The sequence below is a fragment of the Macrobrachium nipponense genome, chromosome 2 (genome assembly GCF_015104395.2).
Source record: "Macrobrachium nipponense isolate FS-2020 chromosome 2, ASM1510439v2, whole genome shotgun sequence".
NCBI classification, from domain to species: domain Eukaryota; kingdom Metazoa; phylum Arthropoda; class Malacostraca; order Decapoda; family Palaemonidae; genus Macrobrachium; species Macrobrachium nipponense.
The window spans coordinates 100,325,200-100,350,747 of NC_087201.1; the positions used below are offsets into that span (position 1 = coordinate 100,325,200).

Consider the following 25,548-nt stretch of genomic DNA (forward strand, 5'->3'; position numbering starts at 1 on the left):
GTAGAATACAACAAAAAATAATTGAAGGTTGTAGCTTTTCTCATTTTTGAAATATTTGCATATAAATCACGATAAATAGAAAAAAAACAAAAAACCACATTCGGTCACTTTGACTCTACCAAAATGGTCGAAAAACGCAATTGTAAGCTAAAACTCTTACAGTCTAGTAATATTCAGTCATTTCTCTTTATCTTGAAACAAATTCGAAGTCTCTAGCACAATATTTAGATTTATGGTGAATTTAAAAAAAAACTTTACTTCCCTCCGCGTGCGGATTCTCCGACACAAATCTCCGAAATGCGTACGTCCCATTCTCGGAATATTTGCTCCGTTTCATATTAGCATTTCATAGAGTTTTATATATGAAATGTGCGCAATTTCATAAAATAAAAGAAAAATAAAAATTTGAAGGTTGTAGCTTTTCTTATTTTTGAAATAATTGCATATAAAAAATATATATATAAAAAAATTTGACATTGTCAATTTTAACTCGTCAGATATGGTCGAAAACTGCAATTGTAAGCTAATACTCTTAAAGTATAGTAATATTCAATCATTTGTCTTCATTTTGAAAGAAATTGGAAGTCTCTAGGACAATATTTAGATTTATGGTGAATTTTTGAAAAAAAAAATTTGTTTACGTCCGCGCGTTACGAATTCATGCATTATAATGTGATAATATTTTTTCTGTGTTGCTTTTATCGTTTTGCAATGTGTTATATACCAAAATGATTGCAATTTAGTGTAAAAGACAACGAAAAAAAAAGTAACTTGTTACCTTTAACCGTTTTGCGCACAGCGCGATTTGAATACAATTATATACGAAATTTCGTTTTTGCGCTATCATATATCGCATTATTTATATATGATAATGATAATTTTTTCATTTCTGATGGTTGCATACTAAACTTCAGCCAATGACAAAAAAAGGAGCCAAAAATGAACTCTTATTAATCTTGAAAACTAAGCGCTGTGATTTTTTGAAAATAATAATTTTTCCGCTTCCACGCTCACTCTGAAACATCTCCGGCACACGGGAGACAATTTTTTTTTTACCGCTTCGGCGTTTAAGGGTTAACAATAGGAATATACTTTTGGCGTAGCTGGAATTACGGCCGTTGAATCTTGAACAAGGTGGTTATGCAGTAACTACCGTGGGGCAGGCTAGCCTGCCCGGATGTAAACACTCCACTTTACTTTCGGCCATCTTCCGAGGAAGATGTGCGTTTGTGAGCTCCGGCTGACTGGTCGTTAATCTTTTTTCCCGGTGGGATCCTTTTGGTTTATTTTTTGTATTTAAATAATTATGCATATATGGTGTTTGATATTAATACTAAACAAAGGTTTGTCCTTGGTTTTTCAATTAACCCTCTTACGCCGAAGGGGTATAATAAAAATCGTCTCCTGTATGCTGAGGGGGTCTCGGAGTGAACGCCGAAGCAGAAAAAAGATTTTTTTTTTTAAATCACAGCGCGCTTAGTTTCAAGATTAAGAGTTCATTTTTGGCTCCTTTTTTGTCATTGCCTGAAGTTTAGTATGCAACCATCAGAAATGAAAAAAAAATATCATTATCATATATAAATAATGCGATATATGATAGCGCAAAAACAAAATTTCATATATAATTGTATTCAAATTGCGCTGTGAGCAAAACAGTTAAAGCTAACAAATTAATTTTTTTTTCGTTGTATTGTACACTGAATCGTGATCATTTTGGTATATAATACATTGTAAAACGGTCAAAGCAACACAGAGAAAATATTATCACAAAATGATGCATGAATTCGTAACGCGCGAACGTAAAAAAATGTTTTTTTTCAAAAATTCACCACAAATCTAAATATTGTTCTAGAGACTTCCAATTTGTTTCAAAATGAAAATAAATGATTGAATATTGATATACTTTAAGAGTTTTAGCTTACAATAGCAGTTTTCGACCATTTCGGACGAGTTAAAGTTGACAGAATGTAAATTTTTTATATATATACTTTTTTTATATGCAAATATTTCAAAAATGAGAAAGCTACAACCTTCAATTACTTTTGGTTGTATTCTACATGAAATTGCCCACATTTTCTTATATAAAACTCTATGAAATGCCTAATATGAAATGGAGCAAATATAACGTGAATGCGACATACGTATTTCAGAGATTTGCGGCGGAGAATCCGCGTGCGGAGGGAAGGAAAGTTTGTTTTTAAATTCACCATAAATCTAAATATTGTGCTAGAGACTTCAAATTTTTTTCAAAATGAAGATAAATGACTGAATATTACTAGACTAAGATTTTTAACTTACAATTGTGTTTTTCGACTTTCGGTAGAGTCAAAGTTAACCGAACATGGTTTTTTTTTTCTATTTATCGTGATTTATATGCACATATTTCGAAAATGAGTAAAGATACAACCTTCAATAATTTTTTGTTGTATTCTATATGAAATTGCGCACATTTTCATATATAAAACTTTATGCAACGGCTAATTTAAAATGGTGCAAACATTACGACAATCGCACACAAAAATTTCTGATTTTTTTCAGAAGAGTTACCACGCGGACGTAAGGAAAATGTTTTTTTTTTCATAAATTCACCATAAATCGAAGTATTGTGCTAGAGACTTCCAATTTGTTGAAAAATGAAGGTAAATGATTGAATATTACTAGAATATTACTAGAATATAAGAGTTTTAGCTTACAATTGCGTTTTTCGACCATTTCGGTAGAGTCAAAGATGACCGAGGGTTGAAATTTTGGCGCTTATCGTTATTTATATGAAAATATTTCAAAACTGATAAACTGATAAAAGCTACAACCATGGGTTGTTTTTAGATGTATTGTGCATGAAATTGCACACATTTCCATATATAAAACTTAATGTAACGGCAAATTTAAAATGGTGCAAACATTACGACAAAAATTTATTGGAAGAGTTACCTCGAGGACGTAAGGAAAAAGTTATTTTCATAAATTCACCATAAATCAAAATATTGTGCTAGAGACTTCCAATTTGTTGCAAAATAAAGGTAAATGATTGAATATTACTAGAATATAAGAGTTTTAGCTTACAAATTGTGTTTTTCGACCATTTCGGTAGAGTCAAAGTTGACCAAAGGTTGAAATTTTGGCACTTATTGTTATTTATATGAAAATATTTCAAAACTGATAAAAGCTACAATCATGAGTGTTTATTGTTGTATTCTACATGAAATTGCGCACATTTTCATATATAATACTCCATGTAACGGCTAATTTAAAAAGGTGCAAAAATTATGTCAAAGTGACGAAATAATTTCTGAGATGTGTCACTGATACTTTTTAGTGTGATAAGAAAGAAATTCGCGCTTGCGCGCCTGCGTAACGATTGTAAACAAAACAACGCCTTGATCCGTGAGCTCCCAGCATCCCCCAAGGCGCATGATTCAAAAGTTTTCGCCTGGTAGGCCTATAAGTACTTTTCCGAGAATTTTTTAAAAAAACTTTTTTATGTCGACGTTTAATAGGTCCAATCGGCACCCGAGAGACAATTTATCTCGACGTTTAATACGTCAAATCGGCGTAAGAAGGTCAATATACAAACCCACTTTTTGTGATAGCCTTTGTAACCGCCCCTCTACTTGTTTTTAAGAGCCGGCGGCTAAGGTATGCCAACATATTTACAGTGGTTCCCCCGTATTCGCGGGGGATGCGTACCAGACCCCCCCGTGAATAGTTAGAACCCGCGAATGTTTGGAACCCCTATAAAAATGCTAAAACAAACAGCCTATTTGTTTTGTTAGTTAAAACTCAAGAAAACCCACTAAAAATCTTTAAGCTTGGTTTTTTTAATAGTTTTTATCACAAAAATGACAATTTGTCGAAAATTGCATTTTTCCTAACTATACAAACCTGAGGTCCTTTAACAATAGGAAGTACCTAGCGGCAGCTGGAACGGTCGTAAGCTTCGACAAGAAGGAAAACGGTAGTTAACTGCTTGTCCGACGCGCGACTGGGAGGTAAACAAATCACTTTTGCTTTTGCCCATGCAAAATACGCAGAGTGAGGGGTGGCATGAGAGGGACTATATGTAAGGACCCTCAGGTTTGTATAGTTAGGAAAAATGCAATTTTCGACAATTGTCATTTGTTTCCGATACGTAATACAAACCATCGGTCCTTTAACAATAGGAAGACTCACTTCTTGGTGGGAGGAATCTGAGTCTTTTGATGAACAGACTGGTGTTCGTCCATCCCTGGAATGCCTCCCTGGTCGTAAGAGCGAGGGAGGGATCCAAGCCTCTGTCCCGATTGATCGGGGTGTGCACCGCAGGATCAATGGTCAGACCTCTGGGCCGAGTACTAAGAGAGAGGCAGCGTATCTCTTTCGTACCAGCAAGCAAGAACTTGTTCCTGTTTGCAAGAGGCAACATAAAGTATGGGTTGTCTCAAGCTGGCATCCACTTCCTCCCCTCCCCCTTGTTGGAGGAAGTGGTGGATATACGCTCCTACATCCCTAGTGAAAGGGATGGATGGGGCTCTGTTGAGTAGCTCACCTGCATCTTGTCCTTATCCAGCAGGGTGACGACCGTGTCCCTCTAACCACGGTAGAGGGAAGAAAAAGATGGAAGAGAGCCAGTCACTCTCTCATTCACTCATCCATTCTTACGGTCACACCAGGACTCGATGCTGTTCGCCTGCGAGGGTCTGGGTTCGCTACACAACGTGTTGAGCGCCACCACGGGTCCCAAGGAAAAAGATCCAAGGACCTGTGGGCAATATCCCGAAGGTAGAAGAAAGGGATGTGGTCTGGTTGGACCAGACCCCTGCCTTCAGTACCTGCGCCACGGAGAAGTTCTTGCGGACAAGGCAGCATCTCCTTCGCATCGAAGGCGTGAAGTCCATTAGGGAGGGGATTGTGAACGCTCGAACCATCGTCAGGGACCGAAGGGTTCTGAGTCTTCGCTACGAAGTTTTGTTACGAAATCGAGCGTCACGGATCCCCATCCCCTGGATGCTTGACTTCGCAGGAGAAGTCATGCAGTTCCTCAGAGAAAAGAAGGAAATAGTCGCATGACCTATCCCTCTTCTCTACTTCGGTGATGTCCAGTACCATACTGGTCTGTCCGTTTGCCACGAAGTCTCTCGCATCCTCCTATCCCCAAGCAGCGAAGTTCTCGGTAGTGGATAGGACACCGACACTCCATGGTGGGTGTCAATGGTATGGGTACTGTGACAAGCTATTAAAACGAAGTAATGATTGCTCTGTAACAACCGAACTAAGTCAACAGCGTAGTTCGTAACTGACTCGGGCGCTCTGACAGCTGCCGACTGACTGCGTTCGGTAGGAGGCAAGTTGTCAAAGCATCCGAGTAAGTCACGTGACCTTCGCCTTTAAAGGGTTATGCCGAGACCAAACAAATAATGTATTTGTTTGTCACCAATGCCGGACAGCGAGGTGATTCTCTTAAGGCATGTGCCCAACATGCGAAAGTCAATTGCCTTCTAGAGACGAGGTCCCTGAAGTAAACATCTCATGGTTGTTGAATCTCAGCTAAGGAGAAACAACACTATGTACCGTTGAAGACGAAGGTAAGATATTGAATGCAACCTACGTCTTCACAGATGAATCGAGAGAAGGATTCTCAAGATTCATAACCTGTGCTTACAAATGACTGAAAACGCTAACCGCTATTTCATTGCTGTCCGGTGAGAAGTCGTAGTTGCAATGAAAGCGAGGCGTTCTTCAGTAATGAAAACACAGGGAAAGCCGCCTGAGAACTGCTTCTCATGGGCTGAACATTTGGAAGTAGAGCTGTCAGGTCGGAGAGTAGGCGATGTCTTCTGACACATCTCGTAATTCGGGTTGAACAATGAACAATTGTACACCTACGAATACGAGATATTTTGAAGACAAACTCAGATGTCTGCAAAATCATTCGCATTATCGCAGTGCGATGCAGCGGGAGACTTGTACAGACTTCTGTTACCGTGCGGTAAACAGAAAGATGAAAGAGTCCAAGAGATATCTCTGTTGAAAATTCTCGCAATGTCGAAGGCGATGGAATCTAGCGTCACAGCAGTAGATGGTCCTTCATTATTGCGAGAATCCCCGTTAATCGAGACCTAAGTCCATGATTGTTTGGGCAGAGATACGGTTCGGTAGTCAATCAAAGCAGGGGAGAGAGAGACATAACTGACCGTGCATTTCGGAGGCCCAGCTGATACTGAGCTGCTATCAGGCAGTTCAATACGCAGGAGTTGAGCCTGAGCTCTCGCTGAATCGTCATCCTGAGTTGCCAGGTAATCCATTATTCCACGAAGGAATGCGTTCGGCTAGAACTACCGAGCATAAAAGATATGCTCGACAATTATATTTAGGCGAAACGAATTTCGGTAAATATAAAAGTTGAAATGGTGTTGTCGTGACAAAACCATAATTATATAAAATTGAAACTGAAAACTCCTGGAGGTTGCAGGCAACCCCGAGTTGCAGTTCAATTAGAATACTTCTCTTATAAGTCGCAATCCGTAGATTAACTAGGATATGCGCCTACCCCTCGGACAATTCAACTGCTTAGTAGAATCAGGTCGCGAGGTTAATATACGTAGTATATTTGTAGGATTCTGAACAACGATCTCCATCCTAAATTCTTTCCTTCAAGAAAACAAAATAAGGATTGGAGACCGACCACCTTCGATCTCTATTAAAGAGAGTGAAGAGAAGTCTTCCTCGAAGGAAGCTTCAATGGTGAACGAATACTAAGACGATAGTTCAAGCCAAACTGGATATTCCCGTCCGATCTTCTCTATTCCGTTGGTCGGCTACTGTGAGATAGTTTCTTTTCAGCAGCAGTCTTCTTCCCAATGCTAGAAATTCCAGAATTCGAGCATAGGCGAGGTTCCCGATTATCGTGTAACATATCGGGGATTCTCGTCTCGCTCACTTTGGACCGTGGTCTCGCGTAAGTGTTTGGAGATCGTAAAAAAACTCGAACACTCTGAATGCGCTAGAAATTCTGTAGAATTCTAAGCAGTCTGCGAAACCCCCACCGAATTCGTCAAAACGATATCGGCTGGTGGTCCTCTCGATTCCCGTAGAAATCGAGAATGGGGCAGGATTCCTCCTCAACGACCGGGGCTTACGTCAGGTAGGACCCGAAGGTCCCCCCGGTAGCGCAGTCCCGAACGTGGGATCCTACAGAGAAATCTCTGTAGGATCCCTCCCCTTTCCTCGTGAGCCGTAAGGAAGAGGGAAGGGAATGGGGGAGGAATTGGATACTCGCTCGCCTTCCCAGTGGAACTAGCAGTTGGAGAAGAGTAGGATCAGCCATCGCCGGCCTCTCGAGTCTGGGAAAACGTATCGTCAGGAGGAAAACGTTTTCCCGCGAGGGTTTTACGAACTCTCACTGTAGGTAAGGGTCTGCCGCCACTGTGAACGTCGTCATGGTGGGGCTGATCGACCCTGACAGGAGAGAGCCGATACCGTCCTCCGACTCATTCCAGTCCCTCGTCGAGGTCGAAACTCTCAGGAGGACCGAAGGAGTATTTAAATACGGTGTCCGAAGACACGTAGAAACGCCGCTGTCGCAGTAGAGGAGGTGGAAGTAGCTTGATCGACCGGCCAGAACTGAGAGAGCCTTCTTGTCCGGAGACGAGAGACTCTGGTTTGAGACAGAACTCGGCAAGCTCTGATCGCGGCAGACCCAACCGTCGGTTTTGGGTTCCCTCTCGGGCCCCAAAAACGACTCGAGCAGAGACGTGGGCTCTGCTGGTGGGAGCGGCAATCCTTCCGCAAGGTCATTATGCTGACGAATCAGCTTAATGACTTCTGCAAATTCCTCTGTATCTCGGGAGTAACCGCGTCTTGCGGAGTAGGACCGTCCAGTCCTTTCAACAAGAACAGATCCCGAGATACTCCTCCTTCAGAAGGAGGAACAGCGGCAGACCCCTGACGGTCGCCTCCAGCTACTTGCGCGGTATGTCCTGGTCGGATCCTAGAACCCGTGCCTGGTCCATACGCGTCATAGCGGGATCGCAGCGCGCACCTCTCGCGATCACTCATAGTACCTCGCTCCTCCCGGTGTAGCCCGAGGAGGTTGAAGGTCACAGAGGAGGCAGACCTGACGCTCCCCCCTAGCTCGCTGGCAGGACCAGCGTGCTTGGAGGGCTGCTGCTGATCGTCAACCCGCGGTGGCGATCGAGCAGCAGGCCTAGCCTTGCCGCTCCGCCTGGTGGGGGGCGAGAGGCTCGGCTGAGAACGTCGACGCTGATCTCTAGCGTCAGGCGAGCTGTTGCTGGTTACCGTCTCCGCCCGGTTCCCGATGGGAGCGGCGTCAGGTGACCTGCTAGGCTCGCTGTCCGCGGTGAGACCGGCGAGCGTCCTCTCGGCGCGTCGAGCCGCTGGTACCAGCCGTGGCTGGTACCGACGGCCGCGGGGAGGACCCCTTCCTCGCCTCAGCGACCGTCACGTCAACCCGAGCAGCCAGCTGGTCGCTGCGAGAGCGTCCACTGGCCTGGCGAGAGTCGTCTGCACGACACTCGCCAGTCTTCTGCTCCGCGCTTCGGTCTTGGCGGCGAGCGAGCTCGGTGTCAAGACTTTGGCTGGACTGGTACTCTCAGCGGGAGACCGTCCACTCGGTACTTCTCGCTAACGAGAAGCCGAGGCGGATCCTGGTTTAGCGGCAGAACCGCTAGAACCAGGCGAGGAAGTGCCAGCCGAAGCTGGTACTCCTCGTGGTCCCCGTCTTCTTCTCTTGGTAGAAGAAAAGACGGGCCCTGTTCCCGAGGAGCAGGAGGACCAGCAGAAGAGCTCCCCGAATCGCCGGAGCGAGGACGGGCCCTTAGAAGGTCCCGAAGGAGCCTTCTTAGGGTTGGGGGAAAACCCTGGGTTACCAGCTAGTCGCTGCAAGAGCGGCCGCTGGCCTGGCAAGAGTCACCTGAGCGTCTCCTCACCAGCCTTCTGCTCCGTGCCGCGTCTTGGCGCCGAGCGAACTCTGGCGCCGAAACTTGGCTGTACGGTCTCCCCGAGGGAGAACGTACACTCGGGATCTCTCGCGAACGAGAGACCGAGCCGGAACCTGGCGTAGCGGCATCGCCGCTAGCACCAGGCGAAGAAGTACCAGAGCTAACCGATACTCCTCTGGTCCCCGTCTATCTCTTCCTTACGAAGGGGAGACGGGCCTCGCTCCGAAGGAGCAGGAGGACCAGCAGAAGGACCCTCCCGTCCCACCGGGGTGGGACGGGCCCTTAGAAGTTCCCGAAGGAGACTTCTTAGGGGGGAAGGCAGCCTTCTTCTTCTTCGGCTTATGGGCCTTAGAAGTTCGCAAGGGGTGAAGAGGCAGCAGCCAGACGATGAAGACGAGATGACAGCTTCTTCCTCCTCCTCTTCCTCGTCAGCTCACGCAGGACAGTTCGTCAGGTCCTCCATCCAGGCCGGAGCCGGGGCTATTTGCCGAAGCAACACGGCCCGACTGCACCTGTCCGGAAGGACCTGGGACTGGGGGAAGACACACCGTGGGCAGGACCAGCATGGACAGGTTTTCAGGAACCAGGAGCGACAGGAACAGCAACCAGCTCAGGAGCGGCAGGAACAGCGGCAGCGGTAGACCCAGAAGGGACAGCCAAGCCAACAGCGGGAATCACATCAGCGGCAGGTACGGCAGGCCCAGCGATCGTCTCGTAGAATCATCGGCAGCCAGCGGAACCTGGGTACTGGCGGCCGGTCCAGGGGCGAGCTGCTGGAACACCGGAAGTCTGGGGCAGGCAACACGAGAAAACAGGCGGCGGCGGCAACACCCCCTCGGTATGGCGGCGGCCCTAGTAGCGGCAGACGTCACCGACACAGCATGGGGAGTGTAGACCAGGAGGGGGGTGGAGCAGCATGAGCGGCCGTGGTAGTAGTGGAGACCGCCCCAGACCTCGCTAGACTCTGCAGCAGCCCGTGGATGCTAGGCACAGCCCTGCCACCGCGGTGGTCCATACCTGTCCAAGGTCGTCTCCCACGGATGTAGCACCTGCGGTAACATAGATAGATTAGTAAGAGGGTTCCCATCACGCACGGGGGGAAGACATGCCCCACCCCGAACCGCAAGGAAGACCCCAAATACAAAATACAACGAAGAAGCTGGAGCGGGGGGCAGGAAGGAAGACGAAGAATCGGATACCAAGGGAGTCGCGGAGAGCTTTCCGACGACTTCCTGGCAGACCTTCGCTTCCCCTACCCCCGCACAGCAGTGAAAAGTATATTAAAATGAAACAGAATACTGCCCGCCCTTGCGATTCATTTCATAGAACTTAAAGGGAAAAGATCAATCCCCGGGTAAGACGGAAACTTGATCCAAATAATATGATACTATCATAAAATATATATGAAAATGAAACAGAATACTGCACTTGCGATTTCACTTTCACATATAATAATCGTAAGGATCAATTCCCGGGTAAGAACGAAAATTGATCCAAATTAAATTCATGCAATAAATAAATGAAAAGAATATTGCAATTGCGAATCCACTTTCATTGCATTCTATTATACAAAATAAAAGGGCTCGTGCCGAGCGCAATCACACTCTCGTACTCGAACGCACAGGGCAAAAATATAATGAAAAGATACTTACATTTTTCAATTACACACTTTCGCCCAAAATACATGACTCGGCGCGAGCGCGCCCTCCCGCCCTCGCACCGGACATAATTCAAGGGTTCAATTCATGAAAAGAGAGGAATCGCCGCATCTACGGCGATAGCTCCATGTTGGTTCATAATTTAAGTAATGAAAATGAAACAGTGTACTTACAGTTTCATTTTCAAGTCAAACAAACCATTAGTAGAAAACACAATATAAACCAAAGCATACGACGATGAAGCGGGCAGAGAGCGATGACGAACACGTCCTTCACACCCGCGGCCGAAAGCAAAAGTGATTTGTTTACCTCCCAGTCGCGCGGCGCGCGACTGTCGGACAAGCAGTTAACTACCGTTCTCCCCTTGTTCGAAGCTTACGATCGTTCCAGCTGCCGCTAGCTACTTCCTATTGTTAAAGGACCGATGGTTTGTATTACGTATCGGAACAAAGTGCATTTTAAGATGAAATTCATAAAAAAAACCGGGAACTTTTGGATATTTATCATAGAAAAATACCGCGAATGCGCAAATTTTCCGCGAATAATGCAGGGAAACGTTCCCAAGAGAAATCCGCGAACGTGTGAGTCCGCGAATCTGGAGAACGCGAATACGGGGGGTCCACTGTACATTCTTTCGCCCTTTAACACTGGCTCAGACCTGCATGAGGAAGAGATATGTATTTTTCTTGAGGATGAGACATGTGTTCATCTGGAAATTACGCTTACGCTTGGGAATTACCAAGGGAACTTCCAAGGATTGTCCGTGTTTTGTTATGGTAATTTCTCTTCTCCTTCTTCCTTTCACTTACTATCGGAAGAAGGTAGAAGGATGGGCGTGCGGTGCTGATGTTGGGGGATCTCCTCTCACTTCGGAGGGCAGCGCCCTTGGATGTGTGAGGAGTATCCTCATTACTTTAATATTTTTTTCCTTATTTTACAGACTAGTGGTGATTGTGTTTTCAGCAGTATTGGTTGGATGCTATTCGTGTTGGTTATCCTAACCTTGGAATGTTGCGTACCGATCCTCGAGTGTGTGCACTGATCCCCTGCTGATAATCATTTTCATTACTACTACTACCCGGGGGTTATGTCACTGGACGAAGCTTCTAAGGGTCTGTCTCGCTCCGGTGAGACAGGTGAGTCTTCCACTGGTCCTTGTCCTCCCGTTCCTTCGGGAACGAGGCCCATCTCTCCTTCCTCGGGGAGGAAGCAGACGGGGACCATGGAGGTACCAGCCACTGCTGGTATCTCCTCTCCCGGTTCCAAAGGTTCTACCTCCCTGTCAGGACCCAGGCACGGAGTGGAAGATGGTAGGAGTTGCTCGGGTGACTCGCCAGACCGGCGATCGCTCGGTGCCCAGGGTTGACGTGACGTTCCTGTGGGTCCGTGCACGCAGAGGCCGGTAGGAGTTTGTAGCCCTCCTCGAGGAAGCGTTCTCTCCACTGCTACTCCGGCAGGTCCCTCCAGACAGGTGCAGTTGGGCCCTGTTGCTTCGGCAACTGCCCCAACTCTGTCCTGAATGGAGGACCTGTCGGTTGTCCTGAGGAACTGGCGAAGAGGAAGTCTAGGAAGAAGAGGAAGGTGTCGCCATCATCTTCTGCTACCTCTTCCCCTTCGACTTCTAAGGCACCCCAGCCGAAGAAGAAGAAGGTAGCCTCCTTCCCCCCCGTAAGAAGTCTCACTCAGAGACCTCTAAGGGTCTGCCCACTACAGTGGGACAGTTGGGGCTTCCGCTGGTCCTCCTGTTCCTTCGGGAAGGGGCGGGCCCATGTCTCCCTTCCTTGCAAGGCAAGGAAGAAGACGGGGGAACCCGGGGAAAGAGGGGTACCGGCTAACACCGGTACCTCCTTGTCTGGCGCCAGATTTTCCATTCCGCCTCGATGCCAGGTACCGTCTTGGCCTCTCATTCGCGAAAGGTACTGAGTGTACAGTCACCTGCGGGTGACCGTGCAGCCAAGACCCAGGCAACCGAGTTCGCTCAGCGCCAGGATCCAGGCACGGAGTGGAAGACTGGTGGGAGTCACCCAGGTGACTCCCACCAGGCCAGCGATCGCTCTCATGGCGAGTCGGCGGTACCCAGGGCTGATGTGACGGTCCCAGACCAGCCGCGGGCTGAAGCGAGGAAGCGGTCCCCTGGACCAGCCAAGCGGTGTGACGTGCCGTGAGGACAGGCCTTGCTCCCACCGCGACACCGGACTCTGCCGGTCCCCTGACCGCCGCTCCCACCGGGACCAGGCGGAAAGGGGGACCAGCAGCAGCTCTTCTGATGCTTGGGACCGTTGCCGCAGTTCTCGGTCCAGCCGCTCGACCAGGCCTGCAGATCGATCGCCACCGCGGGTTGGTGAGCGTCTGCAGCCCAGCACGACGGTTCTACTGGTGGGTGGGGGGGGGGAGCGTTTGGCCTATCTCTCCTATCCCTTCAACTTCCTCAGCCTACACCGGAAAGAGCGAGGCGATCAGGAGTGATCGTGAGGGGTGCGCTCCTCGCGCTCCCACCGCGACAGCGGACTGACGGTCCCCTGACCGCCCCTCCCACCGGGACCGGACAGATAGGGGAACCAGCAGCAGCTCTTCTGACGCTCGGGACTGTCGCCGCTGCTCTCAGTCTAGCCGCTCGACCAGTGCAGCCCGATCGCCAGCAGCTCTCCTGAAGAGACTGACGCTCCGTTCTTGGTCCAGCGTTTCTCCGTATGAAGACCGCTGGTCCAGACCGGCAGCTCGATCATCACCGTGGTTGAAGATCGCCTACAGTCCTCCCAGCCTACCGGTTCTGCTGGTAGGCTAGGCAGGGGAGGAGCTCTCGTAACAGTTCCAGCGTTTCTCCACAAGAGGCCGCTGGTCCAGACCTGCAGCTCGATAGCCACCATGGGTTGGTGATCGCCTGCAGTCCTCCTAGCCTACTGGTTCTGCTAGTAGGCAGGGTAGGAGCATCAGGTCTCCCTCACCTGTCCCTTCAACCTCCTCAGGCTACACCGGGAGGAACGAGGCGAACAGGAGTGACCGTGAGGAATGCACTTCTTACGGTCTGGCCACGAGCCTGGTTTGGTCTTGGGACCAACAGATCCTCACTCAAGTGGTTGGAGGAGATTGTGGGGGGCTGGCGAGGATGAATGACGCTTCCCAGACTCTCGGAGGGACCATCACCGCCGTTCACGTGATGGTCTGTCTGGACCACGCACTCAGAGACAAGGGTGGGCTCCCCCTTCGGTCCTCTTGAGAGGTTTCGACCTCGACGAGGACTGGGACGCGTCGGAGGACGGTATCGGCTCTCTCCTGTCAGGTGCTCGCTCAGCCCCACCCAGACGACGGTCACGGTGGCGGCAAACGTTTAGCCTACAGTACGAGTTCGTAACCCTCCTCGGGAAAAAGTTTTCTCCTGACGGTAACGTTTTCCTAGACTCTGAGCGGCCATCACCGCACGGTGATGGCTGCTCGTACTCATTTCTCCGACTGCTAGTTCCGCTGGGAAGGCGAGCGAGTATCCAATCTTCCTCCCCCATTCCCTCTCTCCCTATGGCAGTGAAGGGAAGGGGAGGGATCCTGCATAGCATTCTCTGTAAAATTCCACGTTGGGGACTGCGTTCCTGGGGGGACCTTCTGGTCCTACCGGACGTAAGTTCCCGTCGTTGAGGAAGGTTTCGCCGAGTGCTTTGAGTTCTTTGGAATTTCTAGCACTCTCAGTGTTCTGGTCTTCTACGATCTGCACACACTTGGGCGAAACCACGGTCCAGAGAGGGCGAGACGAGAATCCCAGATAATTGTTACTACGGGCTCAGTCGAGTAGCTTACCTGCATCGCCTCCTGATCCAGCATAGATACAACCGCGTCCCTCTGCCCACAGGTAGAGGGAGAGAAAAAGATGGGAAGAGAAGGCCAGTCACATTCTCATTCACCTATCCCTTCATGCAGTCACACAAGGATGCGATGCTGTTCTGTCTGCTCAGGTGCTGGGTAAGCTAAACGTGTTGAGCAGCCACCACGGGTCCTAAGGAAAAAGTGTCCAAGGACCTGTGGGCTATATCCTGAAGGTAGAAGGAGGTGAAGGTGGTCTGGTTGGACCAGACCCCTGCCTTCAGCACCTGCGCCACGGAGTTCTTGTAGAATACAAGGGATGGATCAATATCTCTGACTTCATGGGCTCTCGGATGAAGGGTACGGATGTCGTCGCTACCATGAGCTTCGTACACCCTCCTGATCACCTCACGCAGCCAGAAAGAAAGTTTTCCTGTATACTTCTTTCTTGGTCATCCTGGTGCTAACAAAGAGGCGTCGACACTCGGGCCTGAGGTGCCGAGTTCTCTTCAGATAGCGCCGTAGCGCCCTCACAGGACAAAGCAGCATCTCATCCGCATCGATGTCGGTGAAGTTCATTAGGGAGGGGATTGTGAAAGACTCGAACCGGTCGGCAGGGACCGAAGGATTCAGAGTCTTCGCTACAAAGTTCGGTACGAAATCGAGCGTCACAGATCCCCATCCCCTGGATGCTTGACGTCGAAGGAAAGGCCATGCAGTTTCCCTAGTCTCTTCGTCGATGCCAGGGCCAGCAAGAGGGTCTTGAGGGTCAGATCCCTGTCTAACGACTCTGGGAGTGGCTTGAAGGGACTTCGATTCAACTCCTAAGGACGAGAGTCACGTCGCACCCCGCCGCCCTGAGTTCCCTGGGTGGGTAAGACCTCTCGAAGCTCCTCATAGCCGGGAGATCTCGAATGAGTTCGAGGTATCCACTCCCCTGTTTCAAGACTAGGGCCAGGGCGGCTCTGTATTCCTGACTGTGGGGACGGAGAGGAGCTTCTCTCGGCGAGGAAACGAGGAAATCCGCAGCCTGCTGAGGAGTGGCTCTGAGAAGAGAGCCAGCAGGTCCAGATACAAAATGGCCTGCAGCCATTTGTGAGCCATCAGGATCATCTTGGGATTAGGGGTGGTCAACACTCGGTTGGTCACCTTGCGAATCAGACAGAACGGGGAAAAGGCGTAAACAAAGAGGATGTCCCACGGGTGTTGAAGAGCGTCCTCTGCAGCTGCCCATGGGTCTGGCACAGCCAAGTAGAAAACCTGAAGTTGTCTGTCGTGCCGGGTGGCGAACAGATCCACGACTGGACGCCCCCATAGGTTGAAGAGCCTTTCCGCCATGTCTTGGGTGTAGGGACCGAATGGTCCCTATCACCTGATCCCAACAGCTGAGCTAGTCTGCTACTACATTCCTCTGCCTGGAATGTAGCGGGCTGACAGCTCTACCGAGTGAGCCGCGGCCCACTCGTGGACCTGCAACGTCAACTGGTGCAACGGGAGGGACACTAGGTCCCCCCTGTATGTTGACGTATGCCACTACTGTGGTGTTGTCGCACATCAACACCACCGAGTGTCACATCAGACGGTCCTGGAACTCTTTGAGAGCGAGGAACGCTGCCTTGAGCTCCAGGACGTTGATGTGAAGGTGCTTGTCGTGATGATCCCATACTCCTGCAGCCAGCAACTCCTACAGGTGTGCGCCCCATCCATCGGTTGACGCGTCTGAAAACTGCAACATCTCGGGGGGGGGTTGCAAGGTTCCTGTTGTCCAGCAACCAGGCTAGGTCCTGCCTCACCTCCTCTGTGAGGGACACGGGGAAGTACGGTGACCAACTCTCCTTTAGTCTCCCTGTGAGGAACCGGTCGGCTGCCTACCTGAATCTGCTGATCCGCGAGTCCGCGGGGAAGGCTCGGCCTGCTACCGTGTCGATCAGCATACCAAGGTACTTCATCCTCTGCTTGGGTTTGAGGTCGGACTTCTCGAAGTTCACCAAGATCCCCAGATTGCGGCAGAACTCGAGGAGTCGATCCCTGTTCCGTAGCAACTGCAAGTGGGAGCTCGCCAGGACTAACCAGTCGTCGAGATACCTCACAAGACGTATCCCTGACGAGTGGGTCCAAGCTGACACCGGAGTGAACACCTGTGGGGCGGTTGAGAGACCGAAGCAAAAGTGCCCTGAATTGGTACACCGTCCCGTCGAGGATGAAGCGGAGGTACTTCCTGGAGGATTGATGGACAGGTATCTGGAAATACGCATCCTTCAAATCCACCGAAAGCACGAAATCATTCTCCCTGATAGAGTCGAGCACGGAACGTGCTGTCTCCATCATGAACCGAGACTGGCGAATGAATCGGTTCAAAGGAGAGAGATCTATCACCGGGCGCCAGCCCCCCGAAGAATTCTCCACCAAGAAAAAAATGGCTGTAGAAGCCCGGTGACCGATCCCTGACGATCTCCACAGCTTCCTTGCTCAGCATGGCTTGGACTTCCTGTCGAAGGGCTACGTCCTTTGATGTTCCAAGAACGTAGGTCTGAAGATGGACCGGGTTGGAGGTGAGGGGTGGCCGAGACTCGAAGGGTAGTAGATACCCTCCCGAAGGACGTTACTATCCAGGTCTCCGCATCGTAGCGCTGCTATGTTGCCCAATGGCTCGCCAGGCAGCCCCCACTTCCGGCAGCAGGTGAGGGGGAACGCCGTCCCTAGCGTTTCCCGCCTCTCTTCGACTTCTTCCTGGCTCCTCCTCGTGGAAAGTAGGGGTGGGAGGGGGGCTGATTGCGACCGCCCATGGCAGAAGTCGAAGGCAGAGTCTTTCCTCGGGGCTTCGACGATGCAATCGTCTTAGCAGCCGAGGAAGCACTAACCAAGCTCTTGGGTTTGGCTGCAGTCGATCGAGGCTACCCAGAAGCCTTCGAGACTCCCTGGTGTACCAGGGAGTCCACCATTTCTCCTGGGAAGAGAGAGGAGGAACTCAGCACTGGTCCGCAACGGAGACCCAATGCTGCCTCACGCCCAGCCGCCCTGGACATTCGGGTGAGGACTGCGTCCCTACGCCGAAGTACCAGGTTGGCCCACAGGTTTACCGTCTGGTGGGCGAGGTAGGGGATGGCCCTACCCCCAGACTGGCATAGCCTCCTGACAGCCAGGTCACCTTCAGGAGTGATAATTCCTGAGATGGCCGCGACCTTGGACACTGTGAGGGACCACAGGTCCAGCCAGGAGACTGCCTGGAAAGCCGCCATGGCAGTGGATTCAGTGCAAGTGCCTCTTGTTGCGAGAACCACAAGTTCTCTGACAGGAGCTACTGCAGAGACACCCTCGGAGTTAGCCTGTTTGGGCTCCGGGTTAACTTGCTTGGGCGGCATCGGATCCTCTGAAGGCGCATAGAACTTCCTCTGTCGCAGTAGAGGCGGGGGAAGTAGCTTGGACAACCTAACGGACCGTAGCGAACCCTCTTGTCCGGAGACAAGCGAGTCCACCTGGCCCAGCTCTGATCACGGCAGACCCACCATCGTCTTGGGTTCCTTCTTAGGCCCCCAGAACGACTCAAGCCGGGACATGGGCTCAGAAGGTGGGAGCGGCGATCCTTCCCCGAGGGCGTTGTGCTGACGAATCAGCGCAATAACCTCTGCAAACGACCTCCAGCAAGAACACCTCTCGAGACCCTCCTCCTTCAGAAGGAGGAACAGCGACAGACCCCTCCTGGTCTCCTCCTGCCACTTCCGCGTACGACCTGGTCGGTCCTAAGACAGTGCCTAGCTCGTAGGGCGCCGTGGAGGGACCGTGAGGGCCCCTCACAATCACTCCGTGTCGCCTCGCCCTTCCCGCTATAGCCCGAGGAAGTTGAAGGAACTGGAGAGGAAGACCTGATGCTCCCCCCTCGCTCACTGGCAGAACCGGTGTGCTTGGGGGGCTGCAGGCAATTGAGCTGCGGGCCTGGTCGCGCGGCTGGACCGAGAACAACAGCCCCGGTCCCGTGCGTCAGAGGAGCTGCTGCTGGTCTCCCTACCCATCCGGTCCCGGTGGGAGCGGCGGTCAGGAGACCTGCAGAGACCACAGTCACGGTGGGAGCGGTGCCTGTCCTCACGGCACGTCGAACCACTGGAACCAGCCAGGGCTAGTTCCTGAGATTGAGGGGACCTCTTCCCAGCCTCAGACCGTGGCTGGTCTGGGACCGTCATGGCAACCCTGGTAGCCTGCGGCTCGCTACGAGAGTGATCGCTGGCCTGGCGAGTCACCCGAGCGAACTCTCGCCAGCATTCCGCTCCGTGCCTCGGTCCTGGAGCCGAGCGAACTCGGAAGCCTGAGCCTTGGCTGTACGGTCGCCGGCAGGAGACTGTACACTCGGTACCTCTCGCGGACGAGAGGCCGAGCCAGAACCTGGTGTAGAGGTAGGACCTCTAGCACCAGGCGAGGAAGTACCGGTGTTAGCCGGTACCCCTCTGGTCCCCGTCTTCTTCCTTGCGGAAGGAGAGATGGGCCCCGCTCCCGAAGGAGTAGGAGGACCAGCGGAAGAAACCCCGTCCCACCGGAAGTTCCCGAAGGAGACTTCTTAGGGGGGAAGGAGGCAGCCTTCTTCTTCCTCGGCTTGGAAGCCTTGGAAGTCGAAGGGGAAGAGGCGGCAGCAGGCGAAGAAGACGACGATGACACCCTCTTCTTCTTCGGCAGCTCCCTCAGGACAGACGTCAGGTCCTTCATCCAGGTCGGAGCCGGGGCTATTGCCGAAGCAACACGGCCCGGCTGCACCTGTCCGGAAGGACCTGCGACTGTGGCAGCAACACCACGGGCAGGAACGACGTCAGCAGGGACTGGCTCAGGCAAGGCAGGTATGGCAGGCAAAACAGGTACGGCAGGAGACGGGGCAGCAGCCAGCGACATCCTGGGTACCGGTGGCAGATCCAGGGGCGAACTCTTAGGACACTGAAAGTCAGGGGGCTGGGGCGAGAGCGATGAACATGTGTGGAGGAGGCACGACCCTCCTCGGAGGCCAGCAATCGGAGCCTGCACAGCAGCCGAAGGAGTCACCGAAGCCACATGCTGAGTGTAGACCAGGTAGGAGGGATTTGGGGGGCGGCATACCCTGAGGTTGAGACGGTGGTCACCGGTCCATGGGTGACCGGAGCAGCACCCGCCAGATGATGCAGCAGCCCCTGAACGCTCGGTGTGCCCCGGAGACCCAGCGAGAACCATACCTGGCCGAGGCCGTCGCCCACAGCAGGAGCACCTGAGGAAGCAAAAAACAAACGGGTTAGTAGGAGGGGCTCCCCCTCACACGGGGGGGAACAAGTCCCCCCCGAACAAACGGAAGACCCCGAGTACAATTGGATGTCGGGGTATCCCGCCCCTCCTCTCCGCTCGACGGATTGGGCTAAGAGAAGGAACGAGCAACCATCCTCCAGAAGGGGAAGGAGCCATACGCGAGAGCTGGGATGGCAGCAGGAAGGAAGAAGACGTGTCTGTGACCAAGGGCGTCGCCGGAGAACCCTCCGAAAGACTTCCTGGCAGGCTTACGTCGCTTCCTCCTACCCTCATAGAGCACCTACTGCTCCTCCAACCAATTATTACACACAACACGGGGCTCGGCCCGAGAGCATTCGCGCCCTCGGCACCAAGCACATTATTCATGAGGATCAACCTCTGAAAAAGAGCGTTAGACCCCACACTTACGGCCCTCCACACCAGGGCAAACTCTGCGGCTGATGGGGGGGCGTGAGGACGTCTCCAGCTCACGAGAATGCATAATAATGAAATAATAATAAAATGCAAAGCACACATACTTACAGTATTTTATCAAACACACACAAAGTAACCCAAATTTGAAGATACAAAGCATACGACGAAAGCGGGCAGAGAGCAAACAACACGTCTGTCTCCATCGGTGGCCAAAAGCAAAGTGGTTCTTCACCTCACAGTCGTGCGTGTACGCACTGTCGGACAAGCAGTTAACTACAGTACTCCCTTGTTCGAAGCTTACGACCCTTCCAGCTGCCGCTAGTTACCTTCCTATTGTAAAGGACCGATGGTTTGTATTCGTATCGGAACAATGCCTATTTTATGGCGCTAGACAAGTGTCATAAAACCAGATCGCCACTAACCGAGTCGGCCGATAACAGGGGACTGCTGGTATATTATAGAATAAAAAAAAAAAGGAAAAATCCCATCAGGATAGAAAAGAAATCAACTGTAAGCAGTTGGACAGAGAGTGTTGATGCACATGTCTATCCACAACATTGGCCGAAAGCAAATTCAATTTTTACGTTTGGTCAGGAGAGACTCCCACTGACCAGACTGACAGTTAACTACCAAACCACCTTGTTAAAAGATTTCAGTGGCTGTGTCCAAGCTTCATCTTAAGTAGTTCCTATTGTTAGGACCGAGGGTTTTTGTTTTTTTATTATGTAAGAACAAACTTTATGGTTTAACTGTAAAGAAATAGAGCACCCAAAATTAAATACTTTTATTTCTGCATACAGTATACTGTATTCAGTAAATGGTGTGTAGTAAATCATTTAACAGTCTTGACAGACAGCAGAGAAAACAAGTTTGAAAGAGTACAGGATTTTCCATTAGATTGTATGAGTTGCACCATTGTTTACATATGAATCATCACATAGCGATAGTGCCAGGCAGTGCACGTCACAATCTGGTTTGGCTATTAAAGGTGTCCAACCTCTCCATTCTGTATGCAGCTATGATGTCTACAGCCTCACCTTGTGTTTATGTTTTTACATCTACCCAAAGTAGTTAAAGAACCAGAAGGTTTTGCAAGAGATGATTTGTACTCCTGCAGGAACAAACGATAAGGGTCAATTCGCAGATAAGGGCAAATATTACCTCTGGGGGCGGCAGTCTCCTTAACCCCTTCAGCACTGGGACGTACACATGTACGTCTTTTACGGTACAGTAATAAAAGACCGGGACGTACGCGTGTACGTCTTTCATCCCTCCTCGAAAAGCAAAGCGTTTTCTTTAGCTTGGATGGTTTCCAGACACAGTATTGTGTACGAGAGAGGTGCTGAAGCTCCACCACAATTCATTCTAACCAATGAGCGTCCGATGGACGTCGTGACGTCATTTTCATATGGGATATTAGGAGGGGTACTGGCCAACATATACCAGTGCGCCTCAGGCTATTATCTGAGAAGGATGATTACGATTTTGTCCGTAAACCATGTAGATTTGAATTCCAAATCTTTTTCCCCTTTTGATTGCAGTTATTTTATGTTTTTTTTTTTTTTCAGTATCATGTCAGATGATAGTGTTTCAGAGTCAGGGTCTGAGTACCTGCCAAATCTATCAGATGATGATTATAGTGATAATTTTTTAGAGGTTGACAGTGACAACGAGTGTTTGGAAGACATTGAACCTCTTGTCGATGAAGGCTGGCAGTTCATAACTGATCCATCTTGTGACTTGCGCCCAGACCCACCCCCCCCTGATTCACGGAGGGTGGCAATGGGATTCCATGTCTTATACACCAGATTTCATCTGCTTACGTGATGCATTTTTTGTCCTTTTTTGTGGTGATGTAATTGACAAATTGTGTGAATGGATGAATGCTCGGGCAGAGTAGTACTTTCATTCAACAGGAAGCGTAAGGTGAAAGGACTTCTATGGAGGCCTGTTACTCGTGATGAGATGTGTTTTTTATAGCTTGCAGATGATAATGGGGGTGAATAAACTGCCCCATATGTATATACGTATTGGTCACGAGATGCTGTTGCTTTTTTAACATTATTATTATTACTATTATTACTGTTTTATTATTATTATTACCAGCTGCCTAAACATTCATTGATGTATATGCTGTTTCTGTATGAAACCTAGGAATAACTGTTTCAGTAAGAAAACTAGTACTGCTATTACCACTACTACTATTTTACTACTACTTTACTACTTTTTCTGCTACTTTATTTCTATTACTTTACTGCTATTTCTACTACTTTATAACAGTTTCCTACTTCTGCAATTACTTTTTCTACTAAATATTCCCTATTTTTTTTTCCGATATTCTTACTATATTTTTTGTAATTTTTTGACAATGGGTAAAAAATATTCATTGATATCCATACACACAATGTTTTCACATAAGAATATGAAGGAAAAATACGAATAACATAAAATTTAGTGGGAGCAAGTAATGATTGATACTCGCAGTCGACAGGGGGTCTCATGCGGTATGCAAGCATTAGCAGCAATGTAGCAGGCCAGTGGCGAAGGGGTTAAAAGCAGATCAGGCCTAACCTACTTCACCAGGGATGCATCTTAACTTTCCTTTAACCTCTTCTAAAATACATTGCAGTCAAATTATAGTTTACATCTGGACTGCCTCTCAGGCTGCACAGGATATTTTTCTGTTTGTTTGATTTGAGGTGTTTGCATGTTCCATACCATTACTGTTTTCGAAAATGCTTAGCTACATGTTTTCAACTTTTTGTAAAAGTTGAAGGCCACTGTTAGTATTCTTGTTATTCTGTTGTTTGGCAAAACTATCATTTTCAGATTGTCACTACCTCAACTTCATCCAACAAAGTGGTCATGCTACTTCTTTAACGGTAAATTTTTAAACATTTCTGACTTCAGTAAAGGTGTAGAGGAACAGGGCTTCGTGCCTAAGGTATCCGTTTTTTGTTTTGGCAAGCTCCTATATTCTGGCAGGGAGGATTAAATAAATTCATTAGGTATAGGGCTATATGTAAATTTGTTTGCCACTAGTGGTATATAGGGGTTCAAAATGTTAGCTGTGAGGGGCTATACACAGCTGTGTAGGTTATGCTTAGCTCTATCATATACTATTGGAAACTTTCCAATATTTATTAATCATATCTCAGAAACTATTAATTATCAAACAGAAAGATGGGGTGTTCTGAACCCCTCTCATTGCATACTAGGTACCAACCTATCTAGTCTATGTGAGTTTCATAGTTAGGTTGCAGTCTGGGTGTAAACTAAGTATAGGGTAAATGACCAAGTGGCGACATAGCGGCCACCAATCCCGAAAAAAGTACTTAAATTCGTTACCATGAGCATCAAACAAGAGTTGTGGCCTCTACAGGCAGCACACCGAGACCACTACACTCCTCTTGAAGTAGGCTAGGTGTTTTCTCCTAAATCACAAAATACTATCCTAACGGCATATAATAGGTAGGTATGAGCGCTTTTTCGGGAAGTGGCCGCGTTCTGAGAGAGGTGGTTGCTGTCACTGCTCGGGCATTTACCCTAATAACATTCACATGGCCTGGTTCTGTCCTGGCCATTCAGCCCTCTTGGGTCCCAACCAGGTCAGGGACCAGCATCTTAAGGTTAGCTGAAGATGTAGTATCCTAGCTTACTAGGGAGGTACCTAGCTAATACATGGTGAAATGTCTTGGATCATGTTTTAGGAGCTGTCCAAAATCTCCATAGGGGTACCCCCCAATGGGACTACCTAGGTTCGGTAGTCCTGTGGGAGAGCAAATTTCCTACACTGTGGTAGGTACTACTTAGTACTAGACTAGGCTAGCTAGGCAGTACCTAGGCTAGGTAATATTTAATTTCTTCAAACTCCTCTCAATATTCTCAATCCTAAGGTAAGTGCTCTTATTATAGGTAGGTATATAGGCTACAAATGTCACCACTAGGGCTAGACAACAATAAGTCTTTTATAAGCACTTTGGTACCTCCTATGATAAGCTTGACGAGTAGGCACTTGGTACTGTAAGCAAGTAGCCTAGCTGGACGAGGTCAACGAGAAGGATAATCCTAATACTAGGTACTACCTAGGTATCTAGCTAAATAGCGTCTTGAATAGGCTATAGTACCTAGTAAGTATATTATGATAGGCAGCGTGTCACCACTCGAATAGGTCCACGTGAAATATTTGGATTAAGATGTAGACATTTCTATCGAAATTAGGTATCACCCGTAAACTCTTCACAAAATAAAACCTGAAGAATGAGATGATCAACGACTGCTTCTCAGGGGATACACAGATACCCCGTACTGTATCAGTATTCTGTACGGCGAACGAACGTCCCGCCGGAGCAAAAATGTATAATGTTCACGCGACTACGGATACGGAACGACTTTCCCATTTATAGTCTAGAATTATTTTCGCTGGAGCTATATTTGGTTCAGCAATCAGTAGGAAGCTCAGCCAGACTGCTTTTACGTCTAAGTTAGAGCTGTCAAGGCAAGCACTGGGAAATTTCTGTCATCCAGCTCTAAATAAATAAACGTTAGTTGCGTGTCAGTGAGTGGACCTCGGGATTCTTTTTGGTAGTTATATTATTCATATCATTTGTAGCCAAATTTAATTTGGTGAACTTGACTCTTCATAAGTTCTCGTATTTATGAGCGAAGAGTCTTCGAGGTAGGCTGCTGTCTAAAAACCAAGGAATAATGATCTCAATATAGCAGGGGTGTCAATGGGAGGGAAACCAACCGAAAAATAAACTAGAAAGAGAAAACATAGTCACTAAAAAAAACTAACGTTAAAAATAGTAAATCACTCTAACCATCCACGACCCCCCCCTTCTTAAGCCGCCACTAACGTTGAGTTATGCCTGCACACAGTCGGAGCGCAATACCAATGTGATTCCAAGGCGTCAACACTGTGACGATGCTCTCCAGCCCTGCCTGACATCATAAACATCTCATAAACGTCAAGTAAGACGTCCAGTGAAAAGTGGTTGATGAAAACGAATTGAATACTCCCAAATGAATTTGTTAAGTTTAAATTTGGCTCCCAAGGACTTTCATAATGTTTATTGAATCATTTATGAATAATGAAAAAAGGAAGAGGTCCATGTAAAGATTATTAAGTTCGTATAATCATGCTTCGTTTCAAAGTTTACGTATATAAGCCTAACATTTTTTTCTATTTCATTAAAAGGGTTAGTACTTTGATTTGTTTTCGTTTAAAGATTGACTTTCTTATGAAGCGTTACAATGAATGAAAATCCTTAGTTTACTACTCTCCCGGTGCTTGATTAGTCTAATCTCCTTTCAAAGCGAACTTCCGTGAGATGTAAGCAATGAAAACATACATAGTCCACCTTTGTTTGATTTTCTTTGTCAGAAAGTCGAGTATTATTTTGTTCTCATTTTAAAAACGATTTACGTACATGGTGCATAATCATGAATGGACGCATATACTTGGCCTATTCTTTTTTTACATTATTTTG

At 48.7% G+C, this 25,548-nt stretch overlaps 1 protein-coding gene across 1 annotated transcript in view; it reads right to left on the reverse strand.

Annotated features, from left to right (window-relative positions):
- The window catches only part of LOC135220845 (probable endonuclease 4), a 333,180-nt gene extending 308,276 nt beyond the window's left edge, over positions 1 to 24,904 (reverse strand). Inside the window, exon 1 of the mRNA XM_064258405.1 lies at positions 24,880 to 24,904. The gene's annotated coding sequence lies outside the window, so the exon portion shown is untranslated. The remainder of the gene's footprint in view (positions 1 to 24,879) is intronic.
- Between the last annotated feature and the right edge of the window lie 644 nt (positions 24,905 to 25,548).